Source organism: Atractosteus spatula, chromosome 10, assembly GCF_055471065.1.
Source record: "Atractosteus spatula isolate fAtrSpa1 chromosome 10, fAtrSpa1.hap1, whole genome shotgun sequence".
In the NCBI taxonomy this organism is placed as follows: domain Eukaryota; kingdom Metazoa; phylum Chordata; class Actinopteri; order Semionotiformes; family Lepisosteidae; genus Atractosteus; species Atractosteus spatula.
In genome coordinates, this window is record NC_142715.1 from 2,641,380 (window position 1) to 2,658,242 (window position 16,863).

Genomic DNA, 16,863 nt, shown 5'->3' on the forward strand with positions numbered 1-16,863 from the left:
ACTTCAAAATGGAGCACTTACTGAGACTACTTTTTGTAAGTGCTCAGTTTTGGAGTGGCTTTGATGGTGTGCAACAGACAGCTTCACCTACAAAACCTAATAACAATGGTTTTCAGTAGTCTTTTTTTCTGCATTTTCTGAAATACTTGGCTTTTCCTGGATCTTTACTTGAAATCTAAAGACTGGCAATGATTTCACTGTAAATTCATGAACCTAATTAGGAATGCTGAAAAGGGACGAATGCCGTCATCACCCACTTTTCCATCTGAAACTGGAATGTGCCACAATGCCACAGGGGGCAACAATGAGCACTTCACACCTTTCGACTGGCCGTCTTCGACAGAAACTGCTCAAACGACGGAGGAGTGGTTGTGAAAGGGGGAGTGGCTGCATACGGCTGGCACTTTGTTTCACGGCCAACTTGAACATGGCAAGGCGAGGTACGTCAAACCTATAAGCTGTACAAGAACCTCAGCTTCAGTGGACACACGTCTTTCTTCTTCTTTGCCAAGGCTGAAAGATGAAACGAGAAATGGTAAGTCCTGCTTTAGCACCATTACACTGAGTTGCACTCTTTACTAACGCAATCCTTGTTGGAATATATCTTTTCCTAAATATAGGGGAGAATGAAAAGGCTCTTGCATTACGTGTACAAGACTACATTAAAAGAACTTATCCAGACTACTTCAAAAAGGAGCACTTGTTTGGAATGCTATCACATTAGTGCTGCTATTTGGGGCAGCCTTGAGAGGATCTGGCACAAATCCCTTTTCTTGAGCGTACCTGGAAGTATGGTTTTGTGTTGCAGTACTTCCGCTGAAACTACCTGAGGTCTCAAACCTCTCTCCTTTATGATGAAGACTATGCAAAATGACACACACAGTGAAGCATTTGCTTGGAATACTTGCGCGTAAGTGCTCAGTTTTGGAGTGGCCTTGATGGCGTAAAAGGACAACGGCAGGGAAAAAGTTGATTTTGGGCGGCAACAATCAGACTACTGTGGAAACCTGGGGTTGCCGAGCTTTGACAGTACACATCCAAGGATGTGGAATCCCACTTGAATCAAAGCTCGACTTGAGCACTCTTCTTGGTCTAATAATAGAAAGTGCTGCCAAGTGGAGGCATGGTCTTGTGTTGCAGTACTTCAGCTGAAACTACCTAAACGCTTGGAGTCCGCTCAGATGATTTAAAGCCTCCTTTTCACCGTCAATCAAGCCTACACTACAATGACACATTCAGGCCACTGCAAAATGATGCACTTGCTTGGAATACCTGCACGTAAGTGCTTAGTTTTGGAGTAGCTTTGATGGGGTACAACAGATCCAACGCGAGGAAAAACTGGCATAGGTGCTCTCTCGTACAAGTTTTCATTGAACGGAACGCGTCAGACTAACGTCAAGCAACTGGAGGCACGATTTGAAACTCAAAGACGGGAAGCCCCACTTGAATCGTACCTCGACTTTAGCACTGTTCTTGGTATGATATTAGAAAGTGCTACCAAGTGGAGGTATGATCTGGTGTTGTCATTCTTCAGTCGCAATTATCAAATGGCCTTTCGAAGGTCTGAAATCTCTTGCTTCGTTAATGGAAAAGGCTGTTAAAAATGACACATTCAGGCCACTTCAAAATGGAGCACTTACTGAGACTACTTTTTGTAAGTGCTCAGTTTTGGAGTGGCTTTGATGGTGTGCAACAGACAGCTTCACCTACAAAACCTAATAACAATGGTTTTCAGTAGTCTTTTTTTCTGCATTTTCTGAAATACTTGGCTTTTCCTGGATCTTTACTTGAAATCTAAAGACTGGCAATGATTTCACTGTAAATTCATGAACCTAATTAGGAATGCTGAAAAGGGACGAATGCCGTCATCACCCACATTTCCATCTGAAACTGGAATGTGCCACAATGCCACAGGGGGCAACAATGAGCACTTCACACCTTTCGACTGGCCGTCTTCGACAGAAACTGCTCAAACGACGGAGGAGTGGTTGTGAAAGGGGGAGTGGCTGCATACGGCTGGCACTTTGTTTCACGGCCAACTTGAACATGGCAAGGCGAGGTACGTCAAACCTATAGGCTGTACAAGAACCTCAGCTTCAGTGGACACACGTCTTTCTTCTTCTTTGCCAAGGCTGAAAGATGAAACGAGAAATGGTAAGTCCTGCTTTAGCACCATTACACTGAGTTGCACTCTTTACTAACGCAATCCTTGTTGGAATATATCTTTTCCTAAATATAGGGGAGAATGAAAAGGCTCTTGCATTACGTGTACAAGACTACATTAAAAGAACTTATCCAGACTACTTCAAAAAGGAGCACTTGTTTGGAATGCTATCACATTAGTGCTGCTCTTTGGGGCAGCCTTGAGAGGATCTGGCACAAATCCCTTTTGTTGAGCATACCTGGAAGTATGGTTTTGTGTTGCAGTACTTCCGCTGAAACTACCTGAGGTCTCAAACGTCTCCTTTATGATGAAGACTATGCAAAATGACACATTCAGGCCCCTTCAAATGAATCGTACCTAGACTTTAGCACTGTTCTTGGTATGATATTAGAAAGTGCTACCAAGTGGAGGTATGATCTGGTGTTGTCATTCTTCAGTCGCAATTATCGAATGGCCTTTCGAAGGTCTGAAATCTCTTGCTTCGTTAATGGAAAAGGCTGTTAAAAATGACACATTCAGGCCACTTCAAAATGGAGCACTTACTGAGACTACTTTTTGTAAGTGCTCAGTTTTGGAGTGGCTTTGATGGTGTGCAACAGACAGCTTCACCTACAAAACCTAATAACAATGGTTTTCAGTAGTCTTTTTTTCTGCATTTTCTGAAATACTTGGCTTTTCCTGGATCTTTACTTGAAATCTAAAGACTGGCAATGATTTCACTGTAAATTCATGAACCTAATTAGGAATGCTGAAAAGGGACGAATGCCGTCATCACCCACATTTCCATCTGAAACTGGAATGTGCCACAATGCCACAGGGGGCAACAATGAGCACTTCACACCTTTCGACTGGCCGTCTTCGACAGAAACTGCTCAAACGACGGAGGAGTGGTTGTGAAAGGGGGAGTGGCTGCATACGGCTGGCACTTTGTTTCACGGCCAACTTGAACATGGCAAGGCGAGGTACGTCAAACCTATAGGCTGTACAAGAACCTCAGCTTCAGTGGACACACGTCTTTCTTCTTCTTTGCCAAGGCTGAAAGATGAAACGAGAAATGGTAAGTCCTGCTTTAGCACCATTACACTGAGTTGCACTCTTTACTAACGCAATCCTTGTTGGAATATATCTTTTCCTAAATATAGGGGAGAATGAAAAGGCTCTTGCATTACGTGTACAAGACTACATTAAAAGAACTTATCCAGACTACTTCAAAAAGGAGCACTTGTTTGGAATGCTATCACATTAGTGCTGCTCTTTGGGGCAGCCTTGAGAGGATCTGGCACAAATCCCTTTTGTTGAGCGTACCTGGAAGTATGGTTTTGTGTTGCAGTACTTCCGCTGAAACTACCTGAGGTCTCAAACGTCTCCTTTATGATGAAGACTATGCAAAATGACACATTCAGGCCCCTTCAAATGAATCGTACCTAGACTTTAGCACTGTTCTTGGTATGATATTAGAAAGTGCTACCAAGTGGAGGTATGATCTGGTGTTGTCATTCTTCAGTCGCAATTATCGAATGGCCTTTCGAAGGTCTGAAATCTCTTGCTTCGTTAATGGAAAAGGCTGTTAAAAATGACACATTCAGGCCACTTCAAAATGGAGCACTTACTGAGACTACTTTTTGTAAGTGCTCAGTTTTGGAGTGGCTTTGATGGTGTGCAACAGACAGCTTCACCTACAAAACCTAATAACAATGGTTTTCAGTAGTCTTTTTTTCTGCATTTTCTGAAATACTTGGCTTTTCCTGGATCTTTACTTGAAATCTAAAGACTGGCAATGATTTCACTGTAAATTCATGAACCTAATTAGGAATGCTGAAAAGGGACGAATGCCGTCATCACCCACTTTTCCATCTGAAACTGGAATGTGCCACAATGCCACAGGGGGCAACAATGAGCACTTCACACCTTTCGACTGGCCGTCTTCGACAGAAACTGCTCAAACGACGGAGGAGTGGTTGTGAAAGGGGGAGTGGCTGCATACGGCTGGCACTTTGTTTCACGGCCAACTTGAACATGGCAAGGCGAGGTACGTCAAACCTATAAGCTGTACAAGAACCTCAGCTTCAGTGGACACACGTCTTTCTTCTTCTTTGCCAAGGCTGAAAGATGAAACGAGAAATGGTAAGTCCTGCTTTAGCACCATTACACTGAGTTGCACTCTTTACTAACGCAATCCTTGTTGGAATATATCTTTTCCTAAATATAGGGGAGAATGAAAAGGCTCTTGCATTACGTGTACAAGACTACATTAAAAGAACTTATCCAGACTACTTCAAAAAGGAGCACTTGTTTGGAATGCTATCACATTAGTGCTGCTATTTGGGGCAGCCTTGAGAGGATCTGGCACAAATCCCTTTTCTTGAGCGTACCTGGAAGTATGGTTTTGTGTTGCAGTACTTCCGCTGAAACTACCTGAGGTCTCAAACCTCTCTCCTTTATGATGAAGACTATGCAAAATGACACATTCAGGCCCCTTCAAAGTGAAGCATTTGCTTGGAATACTTGCGCGTAAGTGCTCAGTTTTGGAGTGGCCTTGATGGCGTAAAAGGACAACGGCAGGGAAAAAGTTGATTTTGGGCGGCAACAATCAGACTACTGTGGAAACCTGGGGTTGCCGAGCTTTGACAGTACACATCCAAGGATGTGGAATCCCACTTGAATCAAAGCTCGACTTGAGCACTCTTCTTGGTCTAATAATAGAAAGTGCTGCCAAGTGGAGGCATGGTCTTGTGTTGCAGTACTTCAGCTGAAACTACCTAAACGCTTGGAGTCCGCTCAGATGATTTAAAGCCTCCTTTTCACCGTCAATCAAGCCTACACTACAATGACACATTCAGGCCACTGCAAAATGATGCACTTGCTTGGAATACCTGCACGTAAGTGCTTAGTTTTGGAGTAGCTTTGATGGGGTACAACAGATCCAACGCGAGGAAAAACTGGCATAGGTGCTCTCTCGTACAAGTTTTCATTGAACGGAACGCGTCAGACTAACGTCAAGCAACTGGAGGCACGATTTGAAACTCAAAGACGGGAAGCCCCACTTGAATCGTACCTCGACTTTAGCACTGTTCTTGGTATGATATTAGAAAGTGCTACCAAGTGGAGGTATGATCTGGTGTTGTCATTCTTCAGTCGCAATTATCGAATGGCCTTTCGAAGGTCTGAAATCTCTTGCTTCGTTAATGGAAAAGGCTGTTAAAAATGACACATTCAGGCCACTTCAAAATGGAGCACTTACTGAGACTACTTTTTGTAAGTGCTCAGTTTTGGAGTGGCTTTGATGGTGTGCAACAGACAGCTTCACCTACAAAACCTAATAACAATGGTTTTCAGTAGTCTTTTTTTCTGCATTTTCTGAAATACTTGGCTTTTCCTGGATCTGTACTTGAAATCTAAAGACTGGCAATGATTTCACTGTAAATTCATGAACCTAATTAGGAATGCTGAAAAGGGACGAATGCCGTCATCACCCACATTTCCATCTGAAACTGGAATGTGCCACAATGCCACAGGGGGCAACAATGAGCACTTCACACCTTTCGACTGGCCGTCTTCGACAGAAACTGCTCAAACGACGGAGGAGTGGTTGTGAAAGGGGGAGTGGCTGCATACGGCTGGCACTTTGTTTCACGGCCAACTTAAACATGGCAAGGTCAAACCTATAGGCTGTACAAGAACCTCAGCTTCAGTGGACACACGTCTTTCTTCTTCTTTGCCAAGGCTGAAAGATGAAACGAGAAATGGTAAGTCCTGCTTTAGCACCATTACACTGAGTTGCACTCTTTACTAACGCAATCCTTGTTGGAATATATCTTTTCCTAAATATAGGGGAGAATGAAAAGGCTCTTGCATTACGTGTACAAGACTACATTAAAAGAACTTATCCAGACTACTTCAAAAAGGAGCACTTGTTTGGAATGCTATCGCATTAGTGCTTCTCTTTGGGGCAGCCTTGAGAGGATCTGGCACAAATCCCTTTTGTTGAGCGTACCTGGAAGTATGGTTTTGTGTTGCAGTACTTCCGCTGAAACTACCTGAGGTCTCAAACCTCTCTCCTTTATGATGAAGACTATGCAAAATGACACATTCAGGCCCCTTCAAAGTGAAGCATTTGCTTGGAATACTTGCGCGTAAGTGCTCAGTTTTGGAGTGGCCTTGATGGCGTAAAAGGACAACGGCAGGGAAAAAGTTGATTTTGGGCGGCAACAATCAGACTACTGTGGAAACCTGGGGTTGCCGAGCTTTGACAGTACACATCCAAGGATGTGGAATCCCACTTGAATCAAACCTCAACTTGAGCACTCTTCTTGGTCTAATAATAGAAAGTGCTGCCAAGTGGAGGCATGGTCTTGTGTTGCAGTACTTCAGCTGAAACTACCTAAACGCTTGGAGTCCGCTCAGATGATTTAAAGCCTCCTTTTCACCATCAATCAAGCCTACACTACAATGACACATTCAGGCCACTGCAAAATGATGCACTTGCTTGGAATACCTGTACGTAAGTGCTTAGTTTTGGAGTAGCTTTGATGGGGTACAACAGATCCAACGCGAGGAAAAACTGGCATAGGTGCTCTCTCGTACAAGTTTTCATTGGACGGCACGCGTCAGACTAACGTCAAGCAACTGGAGGCACGATCTGAAACTCAAAGACGGGAAGCCCCACTTGAATCGTACCTCGACTTTAGCACTGTTCTTGGTATGATATTAGAAAGTGCTACCAAGTGGAGGTATGATCTGGTGTTGTCATTCTTCAGTCGCAATTATCGAATGGCCTTTCGAAGGTCTGAAATCTCTTGCTTCGTTAATGGAAAAGGCTGTTAAAAATGACACATTCAGGCCACTTCAAAATGGAGCACTTACTGAGACTACTTTTTGTAAGTGCTCAGTTTTGGAGTGGCTTTGATGGTGTGCAACAGACAGCTTCACCGACAAAACCTAATAACAATGGTTTTCAGTAGTCTTTTTTTCTGCATTTTCTGAAATACTTGGCTTTTCCTGGATCTGTACTTGAAATCTAAAGACTGGCAATGATTTCACTGTAAATTCATGAACCTAATTAGGAATGCTGAAAAGGGACGAATGCCGTCATCACCCACATTTCCATCTGAAACTGGAATGTGCCACAATGCCACAGGGGGCAACAATGAGCACTTCACACCTTTCGACTGGCCGTCTTCGACAGAAACTGCTCAAACGACGGAGGAGTGGTTGTGAAAGGGGGAGTGGCTGCATACGGCTGGCACTTTGTTTCACGGCCAACTTAAACATGGCAAGGTCAAACCTATAGGCTGTACAAGAACCTCAGCTTCAGTGGACACACGTCTTTCTTCTTCTTTGCCAAGGCTGAAAGATGAAACGAGAAATGGTAAGTCCTGCTTTAACACCATTACACTGAGTTGCACTCTGTAGTAACGCAATTCTTGTTGGAATATATCTTTTCCTAAATATAGGGGAGAATGAAAAGGTTTTGGAGTGGCCTTGATTTTGGGCGGCAACAATCAGACTACTGTGGAAACCTGGGGTTGCCGAGCTTTGACAGTACACATCCAAGGATGTGGAATCCCACTTGAATCAAACCTCGACTTGAGCACTCTTCTTGGTCTAATAATAGAAAGTGCTGCCAAGTGGAGGTATGGTCTTGTGTTGCAGTACTTCCGCTGAAACTACCTGAGGTCTCAAACCTCTCTCCTTTATGATGAAGACTATGCAAAATGACACATTCAGGCCCCTTCAAATGAATCGTACCTCGACTTTAACACTGTTCTTGGTATGATATTAGAAAGTGCTACCAAGTGGAGGTATGATCTGGTGTTGTCATTCTTCAGTCGCAATTATCGAATGGCCTTTCGAAGGTCTGAAATCTCTTGCTTCGTTAATGGAAAAGGCTGTTAAAAATGACACATTCAGGCCACTTCAAAATGGAGCACTTACTGAGACTACTTTTTGTAAGTGCTCAGTTTTGGAGTGGCTTTGATGGTGTGCAACAGACAGCTTCACCTACAAAACCTAATAACAATGGTTTTCAGTAGTCTTTTTTTCTGCATTTTCTGAAATACTTGGCTTTTCCTGGATCTTTACTTGAAATCTAAAGACTGGCAATGATTTCACTGTAAATTCATGAACCTAATTAGGAATGCTGAAAAGGGACGAATGCCGTCATCACGCACATTTCCATCTGAAACTGGAATGTGCCACAATGCCACAGGGGGCAACAATGAGCACTTCACACCTATCGACTGGCCGTCTTCGACAGAAACTGCTCAAACGACGGAGGAGTGGTTGTGAAAGGGGGAGTGGCTGCATACGGCTGGCACTTTGTTTCACGGCCAACTTGAACATGGCAAGGCGAGGTACGTCAAACCTATAGGCTGTACAAGAACCTCAGCTTCAGTGGACACACGTCTTTCTTCTTCTTTGCCAAGGCTGAAAGATGAAACGAGAAATGGTAAGTCCTGCTTTAGCACCATTACACTGAGTTGCACTCTTTAGTAACGCAATTCTTGTTGGAATATATCTTTTCCTAAATATAGGGGAGAATGAAAAGGCTCTTGCATTACATGTACAAGACTACATTAAAAGAACTTATCCAGACAACTTCAATAAGGAGCACTTGTTTGGAATGCTATCACATTAGTGCTTCTCTTTGGGGCAGCCTTGAGAGGATCTGGCACAAATCCCTTTTGTTGAGCATGCCTGGAAGTATGGTTTTGTGTTGCAGTACTTCCGCTGAAACTACCTGAGGTCTCAAACCTCTCTCCTTTATGATGAAGACTATGCAAAATGACACATTCAGGCCCCTTCAAAGTGAAGCATTTGCTTGGAATACTTGCGCGTAAGTGCTCAGTTTTGGAGTGGTCTTGATGGCGTAAAAAGACAACGGCAGGGAAAAAGTTGATTTTGGGCGGCCACAATCAGACTACTGCGGAAACCTGGGGTTGCCGAGCTTTGACAGTACACATCCAAGGATGTGGAATCCCACTTGAATCAAAGCTCGACTTGAGCACTCTTCTTGGTCTAATAATAGAAAGTGCTGCCAAGTGGAGGCATGGTCTTGTGTTGCAGTACTTCAGCTGAAACTACCTAAACGCTTGGAGTCCGCTCAGATGATTTAAAGCCTCCTTTTCACCGTCAATCAAGCCTACACTACAATGACACATTCAGGCCACTGCAAAATGATGCACTTGCTTGGAATACCTGCACGTAAGTGCTTAGTTTTGGAGTAGCTTTGATGGGGTACAACAGATCCAACGCGAGGAAAAACTGGCATAGGTGCTCTCTCGTACAAGTTTTCATTGAACGGAACGCGTCAGACTAACGTCAAGCAACTGGAGGCACGATTTGAAACTCAAAGACGGGAAGCCCCACTTGAATCGTACCTCGACTTTAGCACTGTTCTTGGTATGATATTAGAAAGTGCTACCAAGTGGAGGTATGATCTGGTGTTGTCATTCTTCAGTCGCAATTATCGAATGGCCTTTCGAAGGTCTGAAATCTCTTGCTTCGTTAATGGAAAAGGCTGTTAAAAATGACACATTCAGGCCACTTCAAAATGGAGCACTTACTGAGACTACTTTTTGTAAGTGCTCAGTTTTGGAGTGGCTTTGATGGTGTGCAACAGACAGCTTCACCTACAAAACCTAATAACAATGGTTTTCAGTAGTCTTTTTTTCTGCATTTTCTGAAATACTTGGCTTTTCCTGGATCTTTACTTGAAATTTAAAGACTGGCAATGATTTCACTGTAAATTCATGAACCTAATTAGGAATGCTGAAAAGGGACGAATGCCGTCATCACCCACATTTCCATCTGAAACTGGAATGTGCCACAATGCCACAGGGGGCAACAATGAGCACTTCACACCTTTCGACTGGCCGTCTTCAACAGAAACTGCTCAAACGACGGAGGAGTGGTTGTGAAAGGGGGAGTGGCTGCATACGGCTGGCACTTTGTTTCACGGCCAACTTGAACATGGCAAGGCGAGGTACGTCAAACCTATAGGCTGTACAAGAACCTCAGCTTCAGTGGACACACGTCTTTCTTCTTCTTTGCCAAGGCTGAAAGATGAAACGAGAAATGGTAAGTCCTGCTTTAGCACCATTACACTGAGTTGCACTCTTTACTAACGCAATCCTTGTTGGAATATATCTTTTCCTAAATATAGGGGAGAATGAAAAGGCTCTTGCATTACGTGTACAAGACTACATTAAAAGAACTTATCCAGACTACTTCAAAAAGGAGCACTTGTTTGGAATGCTATCACATTAGTGCTTCTCTTTGGGGCAGCCTTGAGAGGATCTGGCACAAATCCCTTTGTTGAGCGTACCTGGAAGTATGGTTTTGTGTTGCAGTACTTCCGCTGAAACTACCTGAGGTCTCAAACGTCTCCTTTATGATGAAGACTATGCAAAATGACACATTCAGGCCCCTTCAAATGAATCGTACCTAGACGTTAGCACTGTTCTTGGTATGATATTAGAAAGTGCTACCAAGTGGAGGTATGATCTGGTGTTGTCATTCTTCAGTCGCAATTATCGAATGGCCTTTCGAAGGTCTGAAATCTCTTGCTTCGTTAATGGAAAAGGCTGTTAAAAATGACACATTCAGGCCACTTCAAAATGGAGCACTTACTGAGACTACTTTTTGTAAGTGCTCAGTTTTGGAGTGGCTTTGATGGTGTGCAACAGACAGCTTCACCTACAAAACCTAATAACAATGGTTTTCAGTAGTCTTTTTTTCTGCATTTTCTGAAATACTTGGCTTTTCCTGGATCTTTACTTGAAATCTAAAGACTGGCAATGATTTCACTGTAAATTCATGAACCTAATGAGGAATGCTGAAAAGGGACGAATGCCGTCATCACCCACATTTCCATCTGAAACTGGAATGTGCCACAATGCCACAGGGGGCAACAATGAGCACTTCACACCTTTCGACTGGCCGTCTTCGACAGAAACTGCTCAAACGACGGAGGAGTGGTTGTGAAAGGGGGAGTGGCTGCATACGGCTGGCACTTTGTTTCACGGCCAACTTGAACATGGCAAGGCGAGGTACGTCAAACCTATAAGCTGTACAAGAACCTCAGCTTCAGTGGACACACGTCTTTCTTCTTCTTTGCCAAGGCTGAAAGATGAAACGAGAAATGGTAAGTCCTGCTTTAGCACCATTACACTGAGTTGCACTCTTTACTAACGCAATCCTTGTTGGAATATATCTTTTCCTAAATATAGGGGAGAATGAAAAGGCTCTTGCATTACGTGTACAAGACTACATTAAAAGAACTTATCCAGACTACTTCAAAAAGGAGCACTTGTTTGGAATGCTATCACATTAGTGCTGCTCTTTGGGGCAGCCTTGAGAGGATCTGGCACAAATCCCTTTTCTTGAGCGTACCTGGAAGTATGGTTTTGTGTTGCAGTACTTCCGCTGAAACTACCTGAGGTCTCAAACCTCTCTCCTTTATGATGAAGACTATGCAAAATGACACATTCAGGCCCCTTCAAAGTGAAGCATTTGCTTGGAATACTTGCGCGTAAGTGCTCAGTTTTGGAGTGGTCTTGATGGCGTAAAAAGACAACGGCAGGGAAAAAGTTGATTTTGGGCGGCCACAATCAGACTACTGCGGAAACCTGGGGTTGCCGAGCTTTGACAGTACACATCCAAGGATGTGGAATCCCACTTGAATCAAAGCTCGACTTGAGCACTCTTCTTGGTCTAATAATAGAAAGTGCTGCCAAGTGGAGGCATGGTCTTGTGTTGCAGTACTTCAGCTGAAACTACCTAAACGCTTGGAGTCCGCTCAGATGATTTAAAGCCTCCTTTTCACCGTCAATCAAGCCTACACTACAATGACACATTCAGGCCACTGCAAAATGATGCACTTGCTTGGAATACCTGCACGTAAGTGCTTAGTTTTGGAGTAGCTTTGATGGGGTACAACAGATCCAACGCGAGGTAAAACTGGCATAGGTGCTCTCTCGTACAAGTTTTCATTGAACGGAACGCGTCAGACTAACGTCAAGCAATTGGAGGCACGATTTGAAACTCAAAGACGGGAAGCCCCACTTGAATCGTACCTCGACTTTAGCACTGTTCTTGGTATGATATTAGAAAGTGCTACCAAGTGGAGGTATGATCTGGTGTTGTCATTCTTCAGTCGCAATTATCGAATGGCCTTTCGAAGGTCTGAAATCTCTTGCTTCGTTAATGGAAAAGGCTGTTAAAAATGACACATTCAGGCCACTTCAAAATGGAGCACTTACTGAGACTACTTTTTGTAAGTGCTCAGTTTTGGAGTGGCTTTGATGGTGTGCAACAGACAGCTTCACCTACAAAACCTAATAACAATGGTTTTCAGTAGTCTTTTTTTCTGCATTTTCTGAAATACTTGGCTTTTCCTGGATCTTTACTTGAAATCTAAAGACTGGCAATGATTTCACTGTAAATTCATGAACCTAATTAGGAATGCTGAAAAGGGACGAATGCCGTCATCACCCACATTTCCATCTGAAACTGGAATGTGCCACAATGCCACAGGGGGCAACAATGAGCACTTCACACCTTTCGACTGGCCGTCTTCGACAGAAACTGCTCAAACGACGGAGGAGTGGTTGTGAAAGGGGGAGTGGCTGCATACGGCTGGCACTTTGTTTCACGGCCAACTTGAACATGGCAAGGCGAGGTACGTCAAACCTATAGGCTGTACAAGAACCTCAGCTTCAGTGGACACACGTCTTTCTTCTTCTTTGCCAAGGCTGAAAGATGAAACGAGAAATGGTAAGTCCTGCTTTAGCACCATTACACTGAGTTGCACTCTTTACTAACGCAATCCTTGTTGGAATATATCTTTTCCTAAATATAGGGGAGAATGAAAAGGCTCTTGCATTACGTGTACAAGACTACATTAAAAGAACTTATCCAGACTACTTCAAAAAGGAGCACTTGTTTGGAATGCTATCACATTAGTGCTTCTCTTTGGGGCAGCCTTGAGAGGATCTGGCACAAATCCCTTTTGTTGAGCGTACCTGGAAGTATGGTTTTGTGTTGCAGTACTTCCGCTGAAACTACCTGAGGTCTCAAACGTCTCCTTTATGATGAAGACTATGCAAAATGACACATTCAGGCCCCTTCAAATGAATCGTACCTAGACGTTAGCACTGTTCTTGGTATGATATTAGAAAGTGCTACCAAGTGGAGGTATGATCTGGTGTTGTCATTCTTCAGTCGCAATTATCGAATGGCCTTTCGAAGGTCTGAAATCTCTTGCTTCGTTAATGGAAAAGGCTGTTAAAAATGACACATTCAGGCCACTTCAAAATGGAGCACTTACTGAGACTACTTTTTGTAAGTGCTCAGTTTTGGAGTGGCTTTGATGGTGTGCAACAGACAGCTTCACCTACAAAACCTAATAACAATGGTTTTCAGTAGTCTTTTTTTCTGCATTTTCTGAAATACTTGGCTTTTCCTGGATCTTTACTTGAAATCTAAAGACTGGCAATGATTTCACTGTAAATTCATGAACCTAATGAGGAATGCTGAAAAGGGACGAATGCCGTCATCACCCACATTTCCATCTGAAACTGGAATGTGCCACAATGCCACAGGGGGCAACAATGAGCACTTCACACCTTTCGACTGGCCGTCTTCGACAGAAACTGCTCAAACGACGGAGGAGTGGTTGTGAAAGGGGGAGTGGCTGCATACGGCTGGCACTTTGTTTCACGGCCAACTTGAACATGGCAAGGCGAGGTACGTCAAACCTATAAGCTGTACAAGAACCTCAGCTTCAGTGGACACACGTCTTTCTTCTTCTTTGCCAAGGCTGAAAGATGAAACGAGAAATGGTAAGTCCTGCTTTAGCACCATTACACTGAGTTGCACTCTTTACTAACGCAATCCTTGTTGGAATATATCTTTTCCTAAATATAGGGGAGAATGAAAAGGCTCTTGCATTACGTGTACAAGACTACATTAAAAGAACTTATCCAGACAACTTCAATAAGGAGCACTTGTTTGGAATGCTATCACATTAGTGCTTCTCTTTGGGGCAGCCTTGAGAGGATCTGGCACAAATCCCTTTTGTTGAGCATGCCTGGAAGTATGGTTTTGTGTTGCAGTACTTCCGCTGAAACTACCTGAGGTCTCAAACCTCTCTCCTTTATGATGAAGACTATGCAAAATGACACATTCAGGCCCCTTCAAAGTGAAGCATTTGCTTGGAATACTTGCGCGTAAGTGCTCAGTTTTGGAGTGGTCTTGATGGCGTAAAAAGACAACGGCAGGGAAAAAGTTGATTTTGGGCGGCCACAATCAGACTACTGCGGAAACCTGGGGTTGCCGAGCTTTGACAGTACACATCCAAGGATGTGGAATCCCACTTGAATCAAAGCTCGACTTGAGCACTCTTCTTGGTCTAATAATAGAAAGTGCTGCCAAGTGGAGGCATGGTCTTGTGTTGCAGTACTTCAGCTGAAACTACCTAAACGCTTGGAGTCCGCTCAGATGATTTAAAGCCTCCTTTTCACCGTCAATCAAGCCTACACTACAATGACACATTCAGGCCACTGCAAAATGATGCACTTGCTTGGAATACCTGCACGTAAGTGCTTAGTTTTGGAGTAGCTTTGATGGGGTACAACAGATCCAACGCGAGGAAAAACTGGCATAGGTGCTCTCTCGTACAAGTTTTCATTGAACGGAACGCGTCAGACTAACGTCAAGCAATTGGAGGCACGATTTGAAACTCAAAGACGGGAAGCCCCACTTGAATCGTACCTCGACTTTAGCACTGTTCTTGGTATGATATTAGAAAGTGCTACCAAGTGGAGGTATGATCTGGTGTTGTCATTCTTCAGTCGCAATTATCGAATGGCCTTTCGAAGGTCTGAAATCTCTTGCTTCGTTAATGGAAAAGGCTGTTAAAAATGACACATTCAGGCCACTTCAAAATGGAGCACTTACTGAGACTACTTTTTGTAAGTGCTCAGTTTTGGAGTGGCTTTGATGGTGTGCAACAGACAGCTTCACCTACAAAACCTAATAACAATGGTTTTCAGTAGTCTTTTTTTCTGCATTTTCTGAAATACTTGGCTTTTCCTGGATCTGTACTTGAAATCTAAAGACTGGCAATGATTTCACTGTAAATTCATGAACCTAATTAGGAATGCTGAAAAGGGACGAATGCCGTCATCACCCACATTTCCATCTGAAACTGGAATGTGCCACAATGCCACAGGGGGCAACAATGAGCACTTCACACCTTTCGACTGGCCGTCTTCGACAGAAACTGCTCAAACGACGGAGGAGTGGTTGTGAAAGGGGGAGTGGCTGCATACGGCTGGCACTTTGTTTCACGGCCAACTTGAACATGGCAAGGCGAGGTACGTCAAGCCTATAGGCTGTACAAGAACCTCAGCTTCAGTGGACACACGTCTTTCTTCTTCTTTGCCAAGGCTGAAAGATGAAACGAGAAATGGTAAGTCCTGCTTTAGCACCATTACACTGAGTTGCACTCTTTACTAACGCAATCCTTGTTGGAATATATCTTTTCCTAAATATAGGGGAGAATGAAAAGGCTCTTGCATTACGTGTACAAGACTACATTAAAAGAACTTATCCAGACTACTTCAAAAAGGAGCACTTGTTTGGAATGCTATCACATTAGTGCTTCTCTTTGGGGCAGCCTTGAGAGGATCTGGCACAAATCCCTTTTGTTGAGCGTACCTGGAAGTATGGTTTTGTGTTGCAGTACTTCCGCTGAAACTACCTGAGGTCTCAAACGTCTCCTTTATGATGAAGACTATGCAAAATGACACATTCAGGCCCCTTCAAATGAATCGTACCTAGACTTTAGCACTGTTCTTGGTATGATATTAGAAAGTGCTACCAAGTGGAGGTATGATCTGGTGTTGTCATTCTTCAGTCGCAATTATCGAATGGCCTTTCGAAGGTCTGAAATCTCTTGCTTCGTTAATGGAAAAGGCTGTTAAAAATGACACATTCAGGCCACTTCAAAATGGAGCACTTACTGAGACTACTTTTTGTAAGTGCTCAGTTTTGGAGTGGCTTTGATGGTGTGCAACAGACAGCTTCACCTACAAAACCTAATAACAATGGTTTTCAGTAGTCTTTTTTTCTGCATTTTCTGAAATACTTGGCTTTTCCTGGATCTTTACTTGAAATCTAAAGACTGGCAATGATTTCACTGTAAATTCATGAACCTAATTAGGAATGCTGAAAAGGGACGAATGCCGTCATCACCCACATTTCCATCTGAAACTGGAATGTGCCACAATGCCACAGGGGGCAACAATGAGCACTTCACACCTTTCGACTGGCCGTCTTCGACAGAAACTGCTCAAATGACAGAGGAGTGGTTGTGAAAGGGGGAGTGGCTGCATACGGCTGGCACTTTGTTTCACGGCCAACTTGAACATGGCAAGGCGAGGTACGTCAAACCTATAAGCTGTACAAGAACCTCAGCTTCAGTGGACACACGTCTTTCTTCTTCTTTGCCAAGGCTGAAAGATGAAACGAGAAATGGTAAGTCCTGCTTTAGCACCATTACACTGAGTTGCACTCTTTACTAACGCAATCCTTGTTGGAATATATCTTTTCCTAAATATAGGGGAGAATGAAAAGGCTCTTGCATTACGTGTACAAGACTACATTAAAAGAACTTATCCAGACTACTTCAAAAA